Below are 24,647 nucleotides of genomic sequence, written 5' to 3'. Positions count from 1 at the left end.
CTGCGAGAGTATAAAAACAGCTGCCCCCGGACGCCAAAAGGAGGGCTCCGATTTCTTCTGTTGAGTGAAGTGCTCTCCCGTCTCTCTACTTCGGTCAACCTGACCGCCAACTCTTTGCGATGTTAAAATAAACAAGTTGTTTCGTTGTTACCAGTCGACTCATGCTTTGCCGGGACCTTCGGATGCTTCCTGTTGTACCCCAGGCCGCCAGGCCAACGCTACCCTTGGGGCTTGCGACCCAGGTACAACCACGGGCGTCAGCGCCGAGTTCCCAACAGATCGTACCAGCAGTCGGATCAAAACATCTGGTTGCCAGCGGTGAGATCGCCTACGACTTCAAACACCGGGCAAAGTGCGTAGTTGCTGCCCGAGCGCAACGCCTACACCGTCCCCTCACCCCATCCCTCTCAAGGTCTTTCGCAGTTTGCTCTTCGTCTTCCACCCTCGCGTGGGCCAGATTGAGCCGTGATCGTCGGCTCCCCTCGCGTGCTTTCACTCGCACATACGGCGCGCAGCGACGGTACTATACTTCCTGGACTTTATACGGAACATCACGGCGACGGCAAATACGGGGCGTGAAGGGTAGTTGCTATCGCAGTAAAAGTTAGCTGCCTTCAAGGTAACAGAACTTATATATTCGGGCTAGGTGGTTCTCATTCAAGCTTCAGATAGTCTTTATAGCGCTAGTAATGGGAAAGGCGACGGATGTCCTTGCATGCTTCTCTGTCGTCAATGTGTTTTTGCTTGCGCTAGGAAAAAGAATATTTACGGTGAATCCCTTCATGTCGCCAACAGCCGACACCATCTGGGGAAGCGGAAATGATTCCTGAGTGATGGCTCCACGATAACAACCTAACAATAAAATTATAGTACGCTGTCCCAGTCGAATGGTAGATTTGAATATTTCTATGACGTGAAGTGGTTCTGCCTGTTTAACACGGTTTTTCTCCGCACAGATCAGTTTGGGTCACTGGTCTTAGGATGAAACCTTAACGTCCTGGCAAATCTTATGAATGATTCTGATTTCAGTGTTCAGCCATATATATTATTGCAGCTTGAAACAATGGGCTTTTATATTTTCCAGTTAGCCTAGTATTTACGTTATTGGATCAAAGTCATTAAGCTGTGAGCGGACTGCAACTGACTCAAGTGCACTGCGGTTTTATGGATGGATTTTGTATTGCTGTTACTACATTCGTAATGCGTAAGCATTATTTGGTGAGTATCCCAACCCGTCATGCGTGAAGTGTAATGCCTTGTATCTGCAGAAAAAATTCGTAATTTACGAATTTAATAAATTTAATCGTTATGATAGTGTAAACGTAGACGATCGGAAGCTTTATAGGCGATACGGAACAATCTAAACCAAATGAAACAATAAAATTTATCACCGAGAATTTCCATAGGGATACATAGGGCTGTATAAAATATGCACGGGTAAGCCACGTGAAAGTTGGGCCATGTGAAAGTTGGGAATGGGCGAATTTAAATATGGGGGTGGGCCAACTTGAAAACTGGGGATGTGCCAACTTGAAATTTAGGGGTTACCCAACTTGAAATTTAGGGGTTACCCAACTTGAAATTTAGGGGTTACCCAACTTGAAATTTGGGCGTGTGCTAAGTTAAATTTGGGGGTGAACTAACTGAAATTGAAGCGTATGCAGAAACTCCACTGGAGTTTCCGCATACTTTTCGCCTCGAGGGCCGCCACAGGAGGGATCGGCGCTGCTATCGCTATGACGTAGGAAGGAGCGTCACGTGACTCGCGTTGGCGCCTTTGCCCCGTTCGACGCAGCTCGCTGTCTGGGCGATTGAAGCCAGGCAGGAATTTGAATTTGTTCACCAGGCAGGAATTTAGTGGTCCACTCTTATAGCATGGTTTCACTGCTCGGTGCCTCAGTGCAGGACGCATTCTACCGAACCCGGTGGCGAGTTTTCACTCGCAGACTCGAAACGATGCGGCAGCGAGGTGCTTGGCTGGTAAAGCTGAGAACTGCACGCTCGAAAACTACAGCGAAGCGCTGCCGTGACTCACGCACGGCGCAGTCAACGCGAATCGAAGTGTTGCTTCTCGGCCGTGAACCGTACGCGCAAAAGCGAGAGATGGTGCGCGCGTTCGCTTAGGGCTCACTAAACGCAAATCTATACGAGACGTCAGAGCATTTCCAGTTGTAGTTTGCAAGATCAGTTTCATGATAGCTCAGCTTTTAAGCTATAGTGGCACCTTCGCTTTCGCCGCGTGCACGCGCTGTATGACGATAGCAGGACGACGCGGCGATGCCGCCAGGTGGCTCTCTCGCTCGCTCGCTCGTTTCGCAGCCGATACGTCCCGACACACAACGCTTGAAAGGTGCAAACACACTTAATTTACCGTGGCTGAATCATCGAAGGTACCGAACACTTCGCTGCCGGTTCCTTTCTACGTCACGGAGATTCCACCAGGTGGCGCCACGGTGTGCCATCGAGGATAATAAGCTGCTACAAAGGGGCAAAAGCCGACGACTCCTATGGGAAGGGAATCGTCCCTTGCGTCCCGCGGTTGCCTCGGGATTACCTCGTGATCACCTCGTGATCACTTCGTATACGCGGGGACGAAGGCGTGAGAATGTGTACGGATTCCCTCTGAATGGCCGGGACAAATCATGAGGATCCCTTGTGCAGGGACATAAGGAATGCGACTGCTTTAAAAAAAACTGTTCGGTTGTGTGTTATAGAGCTCTCACAAGAATCTTCTACTTGCTGCAAGATGTAGATATACGTCCTTTTTTTTTTCGCTCCTTTCGGGCGTCACAGTCAAGAGTCAGGGAGTAAAGGCAGCACTGTCTTCTCGAGTCGCGGCAAAAGAGAAACGCGGTAGCGCGGCAGGAAATAGGCCTGCATATTTTCAGCAGTCTTCCTTTGCAGCAAATGAGAAATTTACAAGTGAATTTAGTCCTATATTACTAGAAAAGTTATAACAAATTTGTGCTTGTGACACGACACGTAATAATTTCGTCGGAAGAAGAAAGTAATTGAAGGAGGCGTCTCGTACATTGTGCTAATTTTGAAACACGCGTTTTTTTCTTCTTCAGTATTGTAGTCTAATAAGACTTGCAACCGAAAGTTTCTTGGGAGTCGCAGGTTCACTGCGGTGACGACACGTGGCAAGGTTGTAGAAGCAACATTTGTTACTGAATTTCTTTTTTTTCCCATCACATAACGTGAGTGAGGTCATGTTCCACGTGGCATTGATAAAAAGAAAGAAAAAAAAATAACGCACAAATTTTAGTAAAAAAAAAAAAAAGTAGCAGAGCGTGGTTTCGATCCACGGACCTCTGGGTTATGGGCCCAGCACGCTTCCACTGCGCCACTCTGCTGAACGAGTCCGCTTATAAATAATGCTCACTTTAAAGCAGTGTACGTGATGAGCATGGCTCAGTGGCTAGTTCTCTGTGTGTAGTTACGAAATCCGCACTATCCTTTTGACTTTTCGTCTTTACAGCCGGTTTGCTTGGGTATATGACGGCTAAAACCAATGGCGTTATGGTTGCAGGCACTATAGGTCGCGGGTTCGACCCACGGCTGCTGCGGCCGGATTGCATCAGTGGTGGATTGCCCAAGAAAACTCGTGCGCATAGTTCTGTGTGCGCGTTAAAAATAACAGCTGGTCAAAGTTCACGCGTAGCTTTTCACAGCCTCGTCGTCCCATACCGGTCCTGTTTTGTTGTATGACGTTAAAAATGGATCAACCAGTCACCGAACGACCGGAGAGATGATGAAATTAACACTGTTTTCGAACGCTGCAAGTAAGGAATATCTACGGAAAACATTAACCGTGCCCTTACTATAGGCACCTTCGTTACTACAAATCGCCTGCGTGAATTCGTTGATGAATAGGGCAGACTTCCAAAGGAACATTAAGGGGAATAATTAAGTCGAGCTAGATTAAAAGATTAGTCTTCTGTAGTAACGAATTCGGTATTGGTGGCGAGAAAACAGCTTTTGCAAACGAGAAAGTGCAGAAAATGGAAAACCTGAGTGGCGCCGCCTGTCGTAGGCTACGCTAACGTCACGTGACGTCAGCGCTGGCCGATTCACAGAGAGCAGCATAGAGGGACCTCACTTGGATTTTGCGTGCATCAGCTCGTGTGCCCTGACGCCGGCAGTTCAAATTGCGATGCATGCAGTAGCGGCACCTTCGGCGCTAATTTTCTACGCAACAAATTGATGTATTAGAAAAAAAAAAGAAAATGATACGCTTCTACGCGAATAATGTATCGATCGAGCTCGACGATTTAAGGTTTCTGACATTTATGGTTGAAGTTGAATTCGGACAAAGCCTTAGTGTGAATCGACATTTTTTGTTTTGTGTTGCCTATGCTACATGTGCATTTTGTAAGAAAGCGTACTTCGAGTGTATGCTCTTCGGGTCTTCGTACAAGTGTCTATATTTTTTTTTATTTACTGCTTGGACTGTGTTGCGAAAATCACTCTCATATAAGCGCGAGTTGGTGTTGTTCACTTGCTGCGTATGGGCCACGTTGTAGGAGAAATAGCTTTACGTAGGCTAGACGGCTTTTATATCTTCAGCATTTGCTTTCTATACAGCCGGGAGAATCAAGTTCACAGACCGACAAAGACATCTCCTTAAGCGATCTACACTTAACTACGCCTATCCGCATCAACGGAATCGATTACGTGCGTGCGAATTTCCTAATCTCATCCACTGTCATTACTGACTGCGTCTTCCTTTCCGTTGCTACTCGTTCTCTTGTTCTAGTATAACTAACCGCTGGTTATCCTCTATATATGCACTGCATCACCTGCCCACCGCAGGTCATCCTTTTAAACCGGAACTATAAAACATCGTCAATCGCCACGTTTCCTATATGATCCGTGCCACCGTCTCCTGGCAGAAAAAATAAAAAAGACCTCCCCCCCCTAACTCTCACGCACCATCCTTCCACCTTGCTGGCTTCAGCAGAACTGATTTTGCTACGACCATCTCTTAGGGAAACGGTATACACCACATGGGTTAAGTTATTTCTTGCGTAGGATTTAGTGTTTGTTGGAACACCATTACGGCCCGGGTTCCTGGCCGAAGCCAGTTCCTAATCGAATTGACAAAGCCAAGAACCGAAGCCGGAAAGTCAGTCACCCCGACAGAAAAACGACGGGGGCGAAGTACAGCACGTGTATCGTCCTATGCCGTTTCAAAGGCTCCGCGCGTACGAATTAATCAACCGCGTATATGCATATGCTTCGCACGTGTCGACCGCGCGCGCTGCCGGTATCGAATTATGTCACGTGACGCGGCATGCGAGGGGGACTTAAAAGGAGGGGAAGGAGGAGGGAAGGAGAGATAGGAACGCATGAACAAAGTGCTTTTTCGGCGTGCATTTGCCGTCGAATCTGGCGTTGCACATATATACTCGAGTTGGTCCGTTCTTTTTCTTGCGGAGAGTCGGTACTGGCATCGAATCGAATTAGAGAAATCGAATTGGGACTGCACGCTTTCGTTGTCGTCTTGGTTGTGCGGAACGCGTGCGCACTTTGTAGGGTAAGTCCACTTAGAAGTCGATGCGACAAGGGCGGAATAAGAAAGACAGAAAAATGAAATTCGGAAATTCTTTCAGAGTAAGGGCGAAGTGCAGCCATCCACACAAACGCGGTGTTCGCGAATTAGAACATTGCACCCACCTTGAGTAAGAGGATCGCAGGCTGATTTGGTACATGGCAGCGGTGTCGGTGACGCTTCGTCTCCGCCATTTATTGGGACACTGTTGTCGGCAATAACAGTGCATAGAATTCCTAAGTGATATGTACCTATTCCTCGACACACGGTGCTTTTCTTCTCGTATCTTTTTTTCTTCTTGTTCTTGAAGAAAATAAACGATACTTCGCTTCGGCTTCCCATCACACGCGTGCCTGTCGAACTCGGTTTCATGTTTTGTGGATTTCATTTTTCTGTCTTTGAGACTTATGTGCCTACGCTGTTAGCATATGCACAATATATTTAAGGGAGAAAAGAAAAGCCCGGAGCAATTTGTCTCCCGCGTCGTATAGGTAATGCACAGGAAAGGCGTTTGTACATGGCGGGGTTAATACGGTTCCACTGACGCGCGCTCCATTGCAGTCCGTCGTCAACGTTTCTACAAATGTGCAAAATGAAAACGACAGCAATGGATAAAAAAGAGATCGGATAAGCTGTGCTCGGGAAATGAGAGGAGAGGTGAATGATAAACTCGTGTCAGCGTTTCGGGGAAATGGTATTATGCAAAGTGGGCCCGGAGATCCGTGATATGCGCGCTTGGTGAATTGTCGCTTGTCTTCGGTTTTGCTTGCAGACGACACAACGTCGTCTGCGTCTGCACGCGTGTGCAGACGACAGAAAAATACGCATACGCGTTGAAATTTGAGAAGATCATTATGACTTCGTGTGCGTTTCAAACTAAAATGCAAAGAAAAAAGTGTTGAGGTATAGTATTGAGATGGCGATTGGCGTCGTCTCCAAGCAAGTGTGACCCTGGCACATGGTTTTTGTCGTGTTCCTATAACGGGTTTCGACGACTGTCTACGCATTTCTGTTCTGTCTGTTCTGTCGCAAAGAACATCTCCGCCATTAATCTGGCACATTGATGGTTACGCTGCAAGTGGAACTGCGGACAATGAACAACAATACAGCTATGTTGGCGTTGCGAACACACATGTCTTTGTAGTCATCAGTTCCGTCAGCGTCAGTGTCGTCTGCTGCAGCCTCGGCCACATGTCTGTAGTGAAGTCTCGAATTATTGGGAAATCTTCGAGAACCACGTTGAGGTGGGTACTGATAGGTGAAACTAAACTGCATTTAATTTCCTTCAAGAATGACTACTAAGTAACTGCGGTGCTGGTCTGCATGGGCTAATATCGCGGTAGAACCATAAGCGCCAATATATCGAATTTCGCGGAATTTTTTACGACCTCATTTCGGTAAGATAATCGGATAAAGAGAAGCCTAATTGACTGTTAAAACACAACCTAAAAAGATGAGTGGGGTCAATTTCCTGCTTAAACATTACGTGGTATTAGAAGTGAAAGCTGACGGTCCCCAAAAGATACAAACAGAAATGGAGGGGCGACAAAAGCGCCTTATTAATAGCGCATAAACTAAATTTTGAAGTAGAACTTGTAGTGCCTATAATTTGGTACTGGTTCACTTCGTAAAAGGGAATGTTTATTGTACTCGTAGCTGGTTGTACAAGAAGTTGAAAGAAGAAAAAAAAAAGACAACGTATGTTTAACAAACAGTGAAGATGCCATTCCACCTGTGGTTGGTTTCAAATGGGAAGTTTAATGCACCTTGTATCATTTTACAACCTGCGTACTTTTGATTGTTTCCGACGTTTCATCAATGTCGTGCAAAATAACACAATCACATAGCATTATACAATCACATAAGTGCGTATAAAAATTCACAGCCATTCCACTCTCTAAAGGTGGATGACCAGAGGAGCTGTATATATGATGATAAATATGTTGATAATAAGAACAATACCACAATGAATTTTGTCTTTTCATGATTTTTGTTGTTTTATTAGATTGCATACGCAATGCTTTTTTTAGCCTTCCTTTGTTTGCTTTTTTGGCTGTATTACTTGGTTGGTGAATATCGCTTTATGATCGCTATGATATACGGCCGGTGGCTCTGCGGCGACACTGGAAAAGTTCTTGGCCAATGTGACGTATATATATACACGACCGATGATGCGTAGTAGGCACACTGATGTTTGTGTAAATTCTTGTTCCGAGTCTCCGAATGGACGCTAGCATCTCTCGTCAGCGATGTTTACAAACGCTCGTTTTTTTTCTTCATTTCTGCACATTGTTTTCAAAATGGTGCCGCGCTAAAGCCTATCTGCCATGCTTACTCACTCACTCACTCACTCACTCACTCACTCACTCACTCACTCACTCACTCACTCACTCACTCACTCACTCACTCACTCACTCACTCACTCAATCAATCAATCAATCAATCAATCAATCAATCAATCAATCAATCAATCAATCAATCAATCAATCAATCAATCAATCAATCAATCAATCAATCAACAGTTGTCTAAACGTTGCCAACCACGGAAGCCAACTCTGCGGTTTCGTCAGAGGGGAACGGGAAGCGAAAAACGCACTGGACCGACGACGAGACGCGCGCGTTGCTGATAGTGTGGGCGATCGGTGAGATTTGCGCCCGCCGATTTGCGCAGGGCGAAGCGCAACCTGAAAGTATACGTCAGCCCAACGCGTGATCAAGTCACGGGAACCTTTAGCTTTCAATTCTTTACATTTAAATGAACTAACGTGGTTACACATAGCATACCGGGAGTAAACGTGCACGGACTGGTAGGCGAAAAAGCACGCGAACAAGTGCGGGACGAATAAAACCTACCGGAAACCAAGCGCACTACGTCATTGAGAGATGGATAGATAGATAGATAGATAGATAGATAGATAGATAGATAGATAGATAGATAGATAGATAGATAGATAGATAGATAGATAGATAGATAGATAGATAGATAGATAGATAGATAGATAGATAGATAGATAGATAGATAGATAGATAGATAGATAGATAGATAGATAGATAGATAGATAGATAGATAGATAGATGAGGAGGAGGAAAGGCAAGGAGGTTAACCAGACTGAGTCCAGTTTGCTACCGTACAGGTAGGCAGAGGAATGGGGAGTGAAAGAGAGGGCGAGAGAAAACATGAGTCTATATACCGCACTTTCACATGCACTAAGTTAGGTGTAGGGTGTCTATAGTCGGGCACTCAAGTCTGTTGCCTTCAGATAGTGAAGAAGCGCTCGAACTGCTTTCTGGGCTAATGAACTGTGAGGCCAGGCTCCCGAGATCGTTGCTTCTGTAAGTGACCTGTCATCCAGTCTATTCAAGGCACCCTGGAGAGTCTGACGTTGCTTATCAAAGCGAGAACAGTTGCACAGGAGACAACTGACGGTCTCCACACTTGCACTTAGAGCACGTTGGTGAGTCCGCCATTCCGATACGACAGCTGTAGGAGTTGGTGAATGCTACTCCTACCCACAGCCGACACAGCAGTGTTGCGTCACGTCGTGAAATGTTTGCTGGTAACTTAAGTTTCAGTGATGGGTCGAGGCTGTATAAACGACACTTAGAGTTCTGTGGTGTATGCGAGTAACTTAACGTGATGGTACGAGCGAGACTGCGAAGCTCTCTTGCAGCGCCGCCTCTCGATAAAGGTATAAGGAGTGCCGGTGCGCCATGGAGTTTTTGACTATATTACCCAGGGTAAAATGTGGCGCCGCTGCGCCGTTGTATGCATGCGAACGTCCATAGAGGAAGCGAGAAAGTGAGCACAACGTCACGCAACCAGCCTTGGCAAGCAAATGCTCGTGGCGTCAGTCCCTTCGCTCAGTGTCAGCCCAACACGTGACCTCTTGCGTCGATATCACGGAGCAAGAATCGAGATTTGCCGACATGGAGGAACATTTTTCTTCCTGCTTGCGAATGGGTACCCGAGAAAAAATCAACCCGGAGTACTGAAACCTACCGCGCGCACTAACGTATCCTCCGTGCTCTGACGTCTACACCACGTGTTGGGACGGCACTCCTGGCTTCAGTCGCGTTGCGCGATTGCGCGAAAGCTTCAAGCTTCAAACAAAGAATGTTATGATCAATAGAATCAAAAGCGCTAGAAAAAATGTATAAACACAGAAGCTCAAATGTCGCTATGATCAATGAAAGACTTCATATTATCCGCGAAACCTGCGATGGCAGCGTCAGTAGATAACCCTGAGCGGAATCCAAACTTAGAAGAACTTAGCTTGTTAAATTTCGTGTGGTATTTATATAGACTTGTTTCAATCAATTTCTCTAGAACTTTGTCAAGGAAGGGAAGACCAGAAATGGGACTGTAACTTTATGATAAAGATTTGACACCTTTTTTCCACACAGCTTTGACCTTCACAACCTTGAATTGGTCAGGCAAATATTGAATTGTTTAGTTTGTCGTCTGTTCAAATTTTCTTAGCTGGATTCCGCATTGTAAGTGAGTAAATTTAATTGAAAGATGAAAATATGGACGAATGAAAACCTTTTATGAAGATTTTATTTCAATAACGCATTATCTATGCAGCCATATCCACATTTAAGACGAATCCTCGCACAATTAACGCGAAGCCAACACAAGCCTGACGCACATACCGTCATTCCCATGAACGCACGGCGCTCGTTAGAAAACTCCCACAAACGGTGGCACCAGATTTCCCTCTAGGTAATATAGCGAGAAACTTAAATGCGCTACGCCGACTCCGCCATGCGCAGGGTCACGTGTTGGGCCGACTCTTTTTTTTGGGCATAGAAGAGGCGAAGGGGATGTCATCTATGAAGGTTTGGCTTGCGAAGCGTGACTGCTTGACGTAACGCTGCCTCCCGTTTTGTTTCCTTCCTCCGTGGCTTTCGCTCTGACGCTTCCGCACTGCTGCCTGCCGGCACGGCTGCGCCGGCGTTAACCAAGCGTCACAACACGAGCCGCGGCTCTTGTCATGCAAGCGTTAGACTGTAGGAAGAGCACACGGGTCGTTGTTTAGAGGCGAGTTTTCTTTCCCGCCGACGCACCTGACCTGCATGCTAACGAGTTTGGCCGGCTGATTAGGGAAGCCGCGTCTTCGCCTTCTGCTGCTAGCTGTCGCTTTCGTTGTTTATTAAGTGCGACAAAATAGGTGTCCGACCCGGCGTGCTTAGCGCCTCACTGACTGCGCCACCAGTGTTTTGCTCTTGGCAAAGGAAGCTGCGAGGCTTGTGCTGCACTGAAGCTGTTGTGATCGAGAGAGCTGAAGAAGGCGAGGAGGTTAACTCGAGGTTAGCCCGAGTGGCTACCCTGCATTGAGGAAGGGGGACTGAAGGATGAGAAGGAGAGAAGAAACGTTCGGCAGTATGCACACACACGCACGTACAGGCATTCCTCGTTGTGCTCGAACGTCCATTGTCTGCCGGCCTGCGTATTAGCCCCCACCCCTCCCCCCTTGTTTCTCGGCGCTTTTCGGTCGGTTGCCCGATTATCTGACAGTCGTCGAAGCGTTCGCGTTGCTTCACGTACGTGACGTGGTTGCAGTCGCGTCCCGCTTGCGGGTGCGTGCGGCTTTTTTTGGCTAACCATGCTGTGGCTTAACTTCTAACTTTTGGCTAACCATGCTATACCTTAACTTCTGGCTAACTTTTGGCTAACCATGCTATGACTTAGCTTTCGCTACGTATATCCTGGCCTAGCCGAGCTAAGCCACTGACAATTTTCGTTTTAAAAGCGGTGTCTAAACACGGTGTTTTCTCGGGCTGTTTGGGAGACTCGCCTGCACTGAACATTGGTTGCTGGCATTGAGTTTCGTTCTGAGGTTGCCAGAGGAAAGCCGGCGCTGCAATCGACCAGCGATCGTAAGAATCAAAGGTGGTATAGTTCATGAATTTATACACGAGTCCGCAACGTGCTTGCTTTGGGAAAGGACGCTGCGGTTTTAACGAGAAACTTCTTTCACCTAACCTCCACCGGATTCGGTGTAAGTAGCTGTTTAACGTTTCTCGCCGAATAGACAGACAACTTGGGCGAATGGCCATGGCCAACTGGCTATGTTCCCACGGTCGAATCGCCCAGAATGAATGTTCCACTTGGACACAAAGGGTATGAAACCTTAGATGCATCTGGATGTGCGCCGCACGTCTCTGCATAAACCTCTCATCGCGATTATTTCCTTGTCGAGCATCATACGTCGTTTTTGTCCTCGTGGCGTAGACAGCTAATAGAGAGGGGCGACGAGGCCGTGCACCTGTCATCCGTTACTGCGGCTACCTGGCTGTTTGAAACAAGAAATAGGGTGGCCGCCTACCTTCGGGCGTCAACCGCTTGGTCTCCGAAATAAAGTTTGACTCACCGCCTCAACGTTTCTTCCAACTAGTTGAGACGATAATTTTATCGAGCGCCAGCGTCCGCATCAGTTGACTGACATCTGTGAGAACTTTAGTGTCAGCTTAAGTTTGTGTTTTCTTAATAAAGTTTTCTGCTACTTGCGTTTCGAAGTCGCCTGCCGACCTTGAGGTGTTCAACTGCTGCAGCTGACGCTCATCTTCATACGTGCAGTATACACGAGTTTGCATCGTATGCTACTGTTCTTTTTTTTTTTTTCCTCACTCGATACGACAGCTGCTAAAGCGCGTCCCCCCTCCCCACCCCTCTCTCTGTGTGTGTTCTATTGAAAAAGAAAAAAGTTTGGCTTTCCATGCATAGTCTAGCCTCCCTCCCCTCTTTCGCTAATGTTCCCGGTGACTTCGTTAAGAACTTCTTGATGAGGCCTGTAAAGTGAAACGAGAAAAAGAATGTGCAGTGACAGACAGAAGGAGGTACCGAGCTGGCTCGCTCAGAACGAGCAGTCGCGATGGATTCGTTCCACGTCCGCACGCGGTAGACGAACGACGCAGCGCCGGCCACGAACTTGTCGCGCTTGATTAGAGCAGCGGCTGGGACGCAACGCGTGGGGGGGAGGGGAATGTCGGGGAGGGGGAGGAGAGACAAGACGACCCGTGACGGCGAGCCGCTTAGTTCGTTGAACGCCGAGGCGTGGCGCTCGCTGCCCGCGCTTTCCTCCTCTCCCGTTTTGGGGACGACTCGCGAGCAGTCAGCGCGGCGTTAACGCTCCTCCTTTCCTTCGTTTTCCTTCCCTTTTTTTTTTAATTGCCCCTTCACGGGAATGAACGGATTAGGCCCCAGCCCGTCGCGTCCCGTGGGAAGCTGGCGCGAGATGAGTCAGAATAATTAGTGCGCGATGCGCAGCCCGGCGTTTTCCCGGCGCTGCTGTGATGTGCCCAACTGATTCATGACTCGGATGCTGCGCGTGGTGCTCTTGCCGCCCCGGTCGCGGCGGCGTTAACTCTTCTTTGCCTCGCTACTGTGAACTTCGTCATCGTGCACTCGCGTCTTTCCTTCTTGTAGTTCTTTCGGTCAGTTTCAAATTTGTTATCGCTTTAAGTGTTACGTAGTTTTCTTTTTCTTCTGCGGAACTACGCAGCTGTAGGCCAGTAAGGCGATCCATCAAGCGTTGTGGATCAGGAAATTTAGGCACGTAATCAGCCGTATAGTGGCTGGGTTGTCGGCACGGCTTGCCAGTTTCCACAACAGTCGCCGAGTGTTAAGCCTCAGTCGAGTATTTGGCAGTGTGCGCAAGCCGCCATTTTGTCGCGACTCGCTTCTATAAACTGCGAACTGTAACAAGTGCCATCCCCTTTAATAAGTGCTAATTTATTAATTACTTTCTTCGTCGTTGTGTGCGTCATTATTGTCGTTATCGCATTACTATATTCTTTATCCGTCTAGCCGTGATTCCTTTTGTCGTTTTGAATTCATTCATTCATTCATTCATTCATTCATTTGATCGAAGTATGACGACTTGCTTAGCGTGAAAGTACGCCTCTAGCTCAGTGTACTTTTGCAAGAACATCGCGCTCTCATTAATAGGAAGTTCATTACAAACAAATTATCTAGCACACGCCCGAGAGAACACAGATGAAGGTGTTTTATTTCACGTTTGTTTATTCAAAGATGTTGGAGCGAGTTTCGCAGCAGGTTCTAATTCTGAAGCACATCATCATTTGTGCACCAGCGTAACCTAGCGTGCATCTGTGGCTCTCAGAGTGCTGTACTGCACTCTGCCGTGAAACTGCACCTCACTGAATGTATTCAAAGGGTATGATATTTACGTATCCTCTACTTTGACGGCCAATGAGATTATGACAGTGGCACGTGTGGGCTTTAGCATCGCCTTCATATCATCCCTACAGTTGAAGAAGGAGAAAGAGATGGACAAAAGTTGTAGAAATCGGATGGTGTAATCTTATACCCTGACCCTGTGTTATTTTAATCGAGGAACAATATCTATTCATCAGTCATTACGCGACAACACAGAAAAGAAGAATGGAAAGAAAAAAAAAAGAAAAAGAAAAGACAACGCTCTCAGATTTCTATCAACAACAATGAGAGAATCGTTCGGTCGACCCTCTTCCTCTGCGACCGTAATTAACCCGGGGTATCTTTGCTATGGGGATCCTTCTGTACCCTAGTGTCGCCACCTTGTTGCGCAGTCTTAGTGGCATTTTGCTTTTGACTGTCGTACGTTGGGTGAAAACGAGACGCCCTGATTTTTAAGCGCTGCAGGAACCGGCAAATACGATCTCTATATAGCGTCGTCCTTTCAAAAGCCGTGTAACCCGCGGCTTGTTCTGTGAAATAAGAGGCATTGCGTTACAAGCAACCCACGTCTTGCGATCTTGCCTGTTTCAGTGATTATCGGGCTCTCCTTTCACATTGATATAAGCAACGCAAAAGAAGAGACAGAACGCAAGCAGAAGCGTCAAGGACATGCTCCTTTCACGGTGGCCGCTACTCCGAAGTCGATATTTCGAAGCTCCATGCTCGAGTGTTTCGCAAGTTCTTACAGCCACGACTGCTTTCGGTGGCAGTGGCGCAAGTAAGATGGATTGCTGCATAAGTTGCGTCAGCCATTATTGCCGGCGAGAGGGGGTTTAACGGGCACTAAATAGCAACATTGCATGCAGACCTGGTTTAACGTAAACTGAACTTGCATTTCTTTCTTTCTTTCTTTCTTTCTTTCTTTCTTTCTTTCTTTCTTGTGCCGGCGACGTATCTGCGGTGATCCACATATGGGAGGGATAGTACGTGCCCGCGGAGAAGCTAAAACTGCTCTATACTATAGTCAAGTGACCACTTTACAGTTCTCTGTTTGTGTGGCTTGTTTTAAGACGAAACAAATGTCTGGGATAAATTTTGTGGGTGATCCAGATGTAACGACTCCGCCAAAGATAACATTTTAGCTTCAAACAACGAGCTTTTATTTTCGGATTAGCCCAGCATTTAAATTAGCAAAGCAAAGTCACTAAGTTGTGAGAGCGGACTCCAGCTCGATCGTCTTTCTTTCAAAGGTTAGGGCCAGGTGCAGCGCTTTTAAAGCATGAAATTTCTTTTAGCTCCTGTTGTCGGCGACCTTCAAGTGCCCTTGAGTCGAAAGACAGAGCCTTTATCCGTACAAATTGTGAGAGCAATACGAAATAGTCCAGGTGAAGGGTGATTACCATGAACGGTGATTGCCAATGTAAGCGAATAGCCAGACGCTTTTAGAAAGCTATTCGCGTTATTAATGAAAGGACTTGTGCGCTTGAATGCCTTTGTTTCTTTCAGCTAGAACATTTAGGTAGCATTGATTGTTTAATATAATAATTTTGTCGAGAACGGAACCGTTAACCAGTGCATCAGCGGCGGTTGTGGTGTTGCCGGAGCCTTCTCGTACGACCGCGCTAGGAAGAGAGGGTGAGAAAAAAAGAATAATTCTTCCCTAGTTCCTGGCTTAAACCACCTAGGCTGCACCACAGCATCTTTGCCGCCACACTCGTCTCTTTGGTTACATACCACGTGTAACTGCGTACTCGAATCGTATCTTCGCGTTGTCGTCCGTGGCTTACGTTTTCAACCCCCGAAAGAACCCTGGTTGTTTAAATGAAATGTTGCAAAGCACTTATTTTACCGTTGGAAATGCGGTGTCTTGAACTCATAAGTTGGGGAAGAACCACGTTCGCGTCGAAGGTCTTTTAATCTGATATATTCACTGCAACGTTCGGCGCGCGGCCGTTGTATCGGCGGTCTGCGAAGCGGAGACCACGACATCATCAGTACGTACAAACAGTAAGTAGTACAAGCAGGTGAAGTACAGTTGCACAATCGGAGGTCCCGAAGTAAGAACTGTCGGGGGGACCTCCTAAACAGGAAACAAATGGGGGTTAGTACAATTGTGGCAACAGTAGCAGGCTACATCAGACAAAGGTTGTATTTGTGAAAGGAAAAAAAAAAGTGGATAAAAAAAACAGTGCTTTGAATACAAAAGTGTGGTTGTAGTGTGTGGAACTTGCAACGCGGAAAAGTCTTCATCGGGGAATAAACAATAACAACAACAAAACAGCGTTTTAATACGAAACTTGATGGTGGTAGCATGGGGAACAAGCGACGCGCTGTAAAATATTGACAGGGATAGAAGAATATATATATATATATATATATATATATATATATATATATATATATATATATATAGCCAAGGAAAGCTTTTCACTTTAAAACTCTGTCGTATAGCCACGATTTGAATGAGGGTCAGCGGCATTTGAACGGCGGGTCTACTGCGGCCAGCACAAAACAGACGGCAGCGCGATCACGAGACAGATGCGAGAGCTACCTGCATGCCGTTTCCTGTTGGAAGTATATAGATCTCGTGTGGCCCTAACATGGCATCCAATGCGCTTGTTACAGTACGATGATATGATCATGCAGCATATGGGAAGCAATGCCTGTAAGAGTTGTTACATTTACGTTGAAAGACAATTTGACTTTGAAACAACTGAGCGGCAGGTTGGAAAAGCCGTTGAGAGATAGAAGCCACTTCGTTTATAATAATCACAGCCCTCGGTTCAGGGCCTCGCTGTTTTAGCTCGAGAGCTTCTACCTGTACTCCAGCTTTGAAGCCATTTGCTGCACACTGGAAGCTGCAGGACTTCTTAGCCAATAGGAATGCCCAGTGCCCCTCAAGATGTATTCATCCGCGCTGCGCCGTCTGCTGGCCGCCGCAGTAGTTAGCGGCATAAGACGTCCACGTGCAAAGGTCCTAACATATGGCGTATCGCTGTAACGTATGCTGTAACAAACGTAAATGAAAACACTATGTTCCCGCCAATAATCAGGCATTTGCTACCGAAACCCTATTCCGCTGCGCAAGGGTGCAGCTTGTGCACCTTCGTGCCTTCCGCGGGGCTGCAAACGACTGAAGATGGAGTGTTTGTATATATATATATATATATATATATATATATAATCAGAAAGAATGTTCGGAATGATGAAACTCAATAACGCATGAACTTTATATATACGTTATTCTCGGTAACTTGGCAGTAAAAGACGATATAACGCATCGGTAAACTTCACTTTTTGAGACATCTGTAGCCGACGGGGTTCATGTATTATGCACCGCTCTGAAATGTGCCAGTAATTTGTGAGTATAGGACTTTCGCGGAAGCGGCGTAAAATTTCTAACGGTTCCACTTTAGGGGTAAAGTCAGATATCAAATGTATCTGCTTTAGATGCTCTAACAGATACAGTTTACAGAACTGTGATATTTTTTGGTGCGGAGGTAAGCATTTGTAAAATGTGTGCGTCATCTCCTAAACTTTCCCATTTCGCGCAATATTTTCTATGAACATTGTAACGATAAATAAAATTCTGCTTCCTATAGTCTGCAAGGATCCGCTTTATCTCTTAAATGTAAAAAAAAAAAAAACATTTAGGTCGATTCAGTGGTTGTCTAATTCACGTGTGTTTGAATATAGAGAGGCGTAGTTGACTTCGAGGTGAAACTTCTTAATGTGAAGCTTTCTTTTCTTTTTTTTTGGAAGACAGTCCGTAAATATGTAGCACTGAGTCTTTCACCTAGGCCTCCTATTATTTTTTTTTTAGTATTTGATCACGTGCACGCAATACAAATAGTTATTGCGTAACGCAATAATGACCCATCGTCACGATCTTGTTCCCTAAGCAGCGGCGCGCGCTGCCAATGCACAGGCGATCACCTAATAAGTAATGGTGTTGTATTTTGGCGACTAATACGTTAACGAAATGAATAATAAGTTGCAGGTGTGCATAGTAGTTATCGAAATAAAAAAAGAATAAAATGTAGATATTTGAAGCATCTTAAAAGTATTTCAAGAAAATTGAGAATAATAATGAGGAAAAGAAGCGAAGCAAATTTCGAAACACGTCAATCACTTATATGCAAGAACAGTTGCGCGAGTACTCTTCTTCATATCCTAACTGGTATTGATAGCGATTACTTCTCATTCTTATTCGTATGCGGCCGTTTACTTGTATATATTTATAGTAGTTCGCATAGTACCATTGCTTGCGCTCTATGATTGGTTTCATTATTGCATTATAGCCTAGCTCTGTGTAAAGCCCTCTTATTTAAAAGAAATTGAGCATTTTATTGCTAAGAAGTCTGCAATATGAACATAGTCGCTTTTGTGTGATAGTCCGCCAAACAAGAAACATGCGCATCTGTGCGCATACATTTTATGCCTTTCTTATAACGAGTGAACTGTTAATATGTATATTGGTTTGCATTCTCTATTTGTACCGACTACAGACAGCTTCGTGAAACGGTTTTGTTTTTGCCTCGTCATTGACGTTAAGTGGCTCCTGGTATACAGTTTCTCGCCAAAAGAACAGGAGAGAATTCTGGCATCACGATTGTTTAGCCAGCATGGCAATAATGGTTAGGATAGATTGGTCTAATATTTCGGCTTTTGTCTTCAGACGTTCTTGCTGGTTTTGGTTCTTAACCTTTGTGCGTTTGTTGACTTGAATTTCGAAGTGATCATTCTTTTTCTTTTTTTTCTAAATGCAAGAATAGGGCAGCAGGAATCGGTGCGCCTGCGTAATCATCGGAAATTGTTGCACTTATAGCACAAAATTTTGTTAAGTCGACGTTCCTAGCAGTAAGGACGTATGAAGTCTCGAAGGACGATATTCTGTGCCCACAATGTGCACACTGGCTATACAGACAGCCATGCCTGCAGCTTCCGTAGGCGCTCCTGCCTTACTTCATTCTATATAGTGATCGTTGCAGGAAACTGTGGGGCTCTTCGGGATCTGTGAAACTATAGGAAGCAGCTTTCAACCGACTGCTATATAGTAAATTTTCATTAAGAATAAGGTAACTAGATTTGCTTCGCAGACGAACTTATAAACTTCAACACAGGCGTCCCTCTGAAGCCACCGCGAAGACACCCCGAGGAACGTAATGCGCGGCGAACTTAAAAGAAGCGCAAGCTGGCGACACGCAATTGATTCCGAGAAGTGTCTTCGTCTCATACATGTCCCCCTTCGCCTGCGCTCTTGTCTCTTCCGAACGGCGGCGATGTATGTATAGGACGTCTTGCATAAAGGGGTCGGCGGAGTCGCTCGCATTCGCCTCGTGGTGTTCCGTGCTCGAGCTGACGTGGGCAGCCCTTCGTACACAAAAAAACGGGCGCCCCCCCTAATTAGTCTCGACTTCTCATCAGCAGTCCTCGTCGTATACGACTCTCAAGCTCGTCCGAAGTTCGCGCTTGGATGACCCTTTTCAGAGCGGGTCTTGCTCCCGCGTCCCAGCGAAGACTTGAATGCGCTCCCGCCCTGCGCCCTCTCCAGCCTACCCTTCCTTCTCCCTTTCTCTTTGTCGGCTAGCTACTCCCTCGATTCTCTCTCACATAAACAGCGCAGTACGTTGGAAGCTAGCACAGGCGGCAACTAACGGAAAAGCTTTTATTTTTGTAGCTTCAGCGCTAAGGTTATCGTTACGAGACAGTCGAGAGTGCCAGACTCTGTCCGTACACGCGTCACAATTTAGGGAATAGAGCAGACGATAAAGTGGGCAGACGCATGGGTGGCGCCACAATGTGGCGAAGTTTAACAAGAGAGGACACTGAGCTATATTGCTACAATGACCAACCAGATTTCGCTAAGGTGACAATCCGTGAATGGTAGCACTTACACGAACAGGCCTGTATGAGAGGCTGTCCGTGACATCGACAGCGCTGGAGGTGACACCTCCTTGTGGTTTGTTGTCGAAAGAGCCCACTAAAACATAGTACCTGCCCTAACGTTACTATTCCGAAATCGCTTACTGTCCCTATGTCGGCTGTACCTTGGTGTGCCCTTTATCTAATCCACGCTTCGGTACTGGCTGAACCTTTAACGATAGCGCAAGTATATGCTGAAAATTCCTAATATCTGGGGTATACGTGACTCGTGTTTGTTCTTCTTCTGAGCTTCTTGTGTTCCGCGAAGGCAGTTCTCATGGCTCAGGCTTTGCTCTGGTTTGCACCACTGTGCAGATTATGTACTCAAGCAACCGCCCAATGGGGAAAGTCCTGCTCAAAGTTCCATATCGAAGGTAGTATGCTCGTGCAGGAAATTTAGTTCGCTAATTAATTAATTAACACGCTGCGGATTCATTATTAACTACAGCGCGACAGAAAGACAAAGGACAAGAACTAAGTGAGCGCTCAGTCCACTACACCTTTATTCTTTATTTTTTTAAGTGCAATCTACGCATGCTTGTTATTTATTGCGCCTTCCTTGTTTCCTCAAATAAATGCAGTGTAGATCCAGCCCTCCTTGTGTTCGCTTCATTCCTGTCCTTTGTCTTTCTGTCGTGCTGTAGTTAATAATGAATCCACATAATTTCACCGGGCCTTCGTTTCTTAGATGTATCGGAGACCACTTGACCCGCTCAGGACGGCGATGATGATGATCATGATTTATTGGCATCCCCTTGAAACATAATGCTGACAAATATTCATCTAGTCTGCGTGAGCTAATCGGGTGTAGGCTATATATACACATCATTTTCAGTTTAGCACTTTGCTAACATCTTTTATTTTTCTTCCCTCTCTTCCGCAAAACTTCTGTATCTGCCTTGTACTGCTGCCTATCCTTGTAACGTTGCCTATGCCACAGCTGTAACGGATCCTCCAGTGTGACGCCGTCTAATAGCTCTCACCACATAGACTTTCCAGAAGGCTGCACAGATTTTATAGTGCCAAGTACAACAGAGAAGCTCGGCGTTGTTGTGCGCCTTCGACCTCCGCACCGACCTCCTCCATATTCCTATCTCGCACACTGGGGACGCTGTTCCCTCTAACGGCGAGACTGCGCATTTTCTAGTACTAACGTCTTCGCCCCAAAGGTCGGTGGCGCTGTCTTCGGCGTTGACTTCTCGGTCTCTTTTCTCCTGTTTTTTTTTTAACCCCATTTCCCGCTATCGCAGCAAGCATCTTGCCCTCCCAGCGTCGTCGTCTTCTCCCTGTTCGAAAATAAATAAATAAATGAGTAAGTAAATAGATAAATAAAGTAAGGGTGCATGTGTCGCTTTCTCATGCCGACTTAATGTGCGGCCCGGCGTTTCCGGACCCAACCGCAGTGACGCGAGAATTTGTCGCATGTTTCGTTTGCGCGAGGGCCACTCAAGCTGTAGCATTCGCACACTCGACTCTCCGGACTTACGCAACACCACTTCAGAGAATCGACGCTCTCGTCTTTCCTCCTCGCCGCCTACCTCCATTCATTCGTCTCGACCGCCACTCCCATCCTCACCCTTGCCCTCTATCCCCCCTCCCCTTTTTTTCTTCTGTCACCTCTCTTCTCTGCATCGCCACGCGAGGCTTTGTCTCTGCTGGCCCCCAGTAGTAGCGACGCGTCCCATTTGCCTCGCGAAAGGGTGTCCTCAACAACATGCCTCCTCCTCGCTCCTTGCCCTCTGCCTCCCCCAAATTTTCGACCCACTCTCGCCACGCGTAGCTGTGGAACGTTAAAGAGAGCTACGGTTCTCTCCCACTTTTGAACCCCCTCTCACTGTGTATTCTGATCCTTGTTCTCGTCATCCCGCGTCCATTGTCTCTCGAACAGTGTTGTCCTCTGGGGCCACCGCCGGTTTGTCGCGGCGGTGGTCACGTGACGCGAGCTCCGCTGCCCACTCATTGGCGGAAGAGAGGAAGGGGCGGTGTTCTTGTCCCACGGCGCGCAGGCGCGGGCGACCGTCCCGCGTCGGGATATGCGATTTGTTTCGCTATTTTCTTTTACGAGTGCTTGCCGCTTATACGCGTGACGCCTGGAGAAATATAACTCATCTTGCTTGTCCTTCTTCCACTTCTCTCTTGCTCTCTTTCTTAATTCTGCTCTTCGGATGGGAGTTGAGAGAGGGGGGGGGGCACTGTATGCCTCGTGCCACAGCTTCCGGTTTTTGTAAAGTGGAAATTTGTGTGTGTAAGTTTTTGTATTTTGCTCCAGCGGGATCGAACAATATTCGTTTAGCGACGAAGAACGCGGGCGCCGGACAAGATGAAACGGCGCTAATAGCTAACGGGCCGGCGCTGTCGAAAGAGTCCCGAGCAAACATGAAAGGAAATATGGCCACTGAAAGATATTTTGGATATTCGCCGTAGTAAGACACGCAGAAACAAATTTTGCAGGGGGCGAAAGCAAGATGCAGGACTACAAAACTGCGAATCAGAGCGCTTCCTGTGTTTATTTGAATAACTTTTATGTCCGGTTCTAGCATTAGGGTATTGTTGAAGATTGTTATTGCTGTATGTGCTTAGCGCTGCGAACTTGGTGATTAGGGCTGTTCTTGGCACACTGTCGGGCGTGTAGTTGCGTCTCTGCCACCCCTTCCTATTCCCCCCTCTCTCTCTCCCTCTCTCTCTCTCTCGCCACTCCTTCCCAGTAAACCACAGTGTACACATTGTACATATGGGTGAGCGAATAAACTCGAACTCTATTTGGATGAGACTGGAAGTACTGTGTGGCCGGTTTGTTTACAAAAAATAAGTTGTTCAACGATTAAGGTGCATTATAGCTGAAATTCGGGCTTGTTTGTTATTCCCGATGGTGAAATACCAGCGCGTAAAAAAACGAAGGAATAACCAACTGGGCCGAATTTCAGTTCTATAGTGAAAGTTCATCTCTAGTTTTGCCAGCCTTTGCTGCTCCCATCTGACAGCGCTGTGTGTCTGTGTACGTTCGTCCCTTGTTTTTTGTATGCGCCGGTATTTTACAATCAAAGTGCGATAACATGCGTTGATGCGACAAAGTTCTGGAACAATGCACCTGAGACTGAATTCCAGCCTTAAGCGAAAAGAAAAGAAAAAGAAAGAAACAAAAATATCGTAGTTGTACTGTCGAAGATTAACGTCCTTCTATGCATATGTATTTGTCCTGTCTTCTTTTCGCTTATTTCTTTTTCCCTCGAAGGGCGGAACATGTCTCAGATGTGTGTAAGTTCCACCTGAGTCAGCGCTCCGCACAATTAACCTGCCGTGGTGGCTATGGCATTGAGCCAATATAAGCTCGTGGTCCCGGGACAAAATGCCTGCCACGGAAGCCGCATTTCGACGGGGGCTAAATGCAAAAACGGCCATGTTCCGCGCATTGTGGGCGCGTTAATGAACCCCCAGGGGGACAAAATTAACCCACAGTCTCCTGCAATGGCGGGCCTCACTACCAGATCGTGGTTATGACATGTAAAGCCCCAGAATTTCGATTGCTTTCTGCACTAACTAATGGCAGTAACACACTTTTAGCAAACGTGCATCGGCATTGTTATTCTTCCTACTCTAGTAATAGTAGTTGAGAGGAAGCTCTATAGCACGGGCCCAACCCCAGTGCCGCTTATACTCAGACGCATCGAAAACGCGAAAGTGCTTTTCTGAAGTAAACCATTGGCCGATTTCAATGGAATTTGTTGCATGCGTTACAGGTGACAGAGAAAATTTAATTCGAAGAACTGCTGGAAGCGGAATTTTGTTGTAGGATCTAAATGTTACGTAAAGATTGACGAAAATTGGTAAGCTAGAAAAAAAAGAAAAAAAAAGAAACGAAGTTTACAAATCTGTAACTCTGCACCAGGAACAGATTTCACAGTTCTGGGAACTGCATCCGTGATAACACACACAGCGGACAAATGTGATATGTGAATGTATATCTTACGTGAATTTGTTACTCCACTTACCAAGGTTTTCAAAAAGTCCTACTTACATATTAGTAGTATACTTAAGAGTCATGTATAAATATTGTCCGCTTTATACATTCTGCTGGATGCAATTTACAGAATTTAGATAACATTCTTGATTGCTGAGTTAAAACTTGCTGAGTTTCGTTTGCTAAAAGTTTGCAATTTTCAGCAATTTTTGTAAAAAGATCGATGGTCTAAATCAAATATCCGCTTCGGTAAGTCTCTAGATTTTAACTTGATTTTCAATGTAACAAACAATTTAATGTAGTTAAGAGGTCGCTGAGAAAAACTAGTTCTCTTTTCTCGTGTATTTAGATAGGAACCACCGAGAATAAAGCTTCCTCTTAAGCCGGTCCGGTGCTTCGCTTCCGCTCTAGTAATGACCAACCAACAGGCCAATATTGCCACATCCCTACAGGCTCTCAAATAATAAGCCCGCTTGGATGGTGGGAGAAACTTTGTTGATCTGCACGTCAAGCGCCTTTTCGCAATGTCATCGTCGTGTCTTAAGCGCCAAGCAAGCCACGTAGGCAAAAAGGCGGACAAGAGGGCTGCACGCAATACACGGAAGTTATGCGTAGAAACTGCGATGATGTACGAGGAATTTTGAGAGAGAGAGAGAGAGAGAGAGAGAGAGAGAGAGAGAGAGAGAGAGAGAGAGAGAGAGAGAGAGATCATAAGGGAAAGGTAGGGAGGTTAACCAGGCTTCGCCCGGTATATATGCTACCTTGCAATGGGGAAGCGGGAAAGGGAAATATGCTGAAGAATTCACGTTACGCCTGGTTTGGTTGGTTTATATTAGTAGAAGTTCTTAGCACCCAATCTGTATTGTGATACTGTACCGTCTAGCTAGCGCAGGTTTGAGTTCTTTTCGCAGACGTCCGAGAACTTGATTAATGTGGCGAATTGGGCCTGTTGGGGCACATTGGTACACATACAAAGACACGGACCGAGACGAGACGAACAGAGGCGAGCGCTCAACTTTCAACATTTT

General features: G+C 46.3%; 1 non-coding gene across 1 annotated transcript; it reads right to left on the bottom strand.

Annotated features, from left to right (window-relative positions):
- Positions 1 to 3,284: 3,284 nt before the first annotated feature.
- On the bottom strand, positions 3,285 to 3,356 carry TRNAM-CAU (transfer RNA methionine (anticodon CAU)). The gene has a single exon. It is a non-coding gene; the product is annotated as a tRNA-Met (tRNA).
- Between the last annotated feature and the right edge of the window lie 21,291 nt (positions 3,357 to 24,647).

This window comes from Dermacentor variabilis, chromosome 10 (assembly GCF_050947875.1).
Source record: "Dermacentor variabilis isolate Ectoservices chromosome 10, ASM5094787v1, whole genome shotgun sequence".
In the NCBI taxonomy this organism is placed as follows: Eukaryota; Metazoa; Arthropoda; class Arachnida; order Ixodida; family Ixodidae; genus Dermacentor; species Dermacentor variabilis.
The sequence above is the reverse complement of the archived record's forward strand: the minus strand, read 5'-3'. Positions and strand labels throughout refer to the sequence as shown.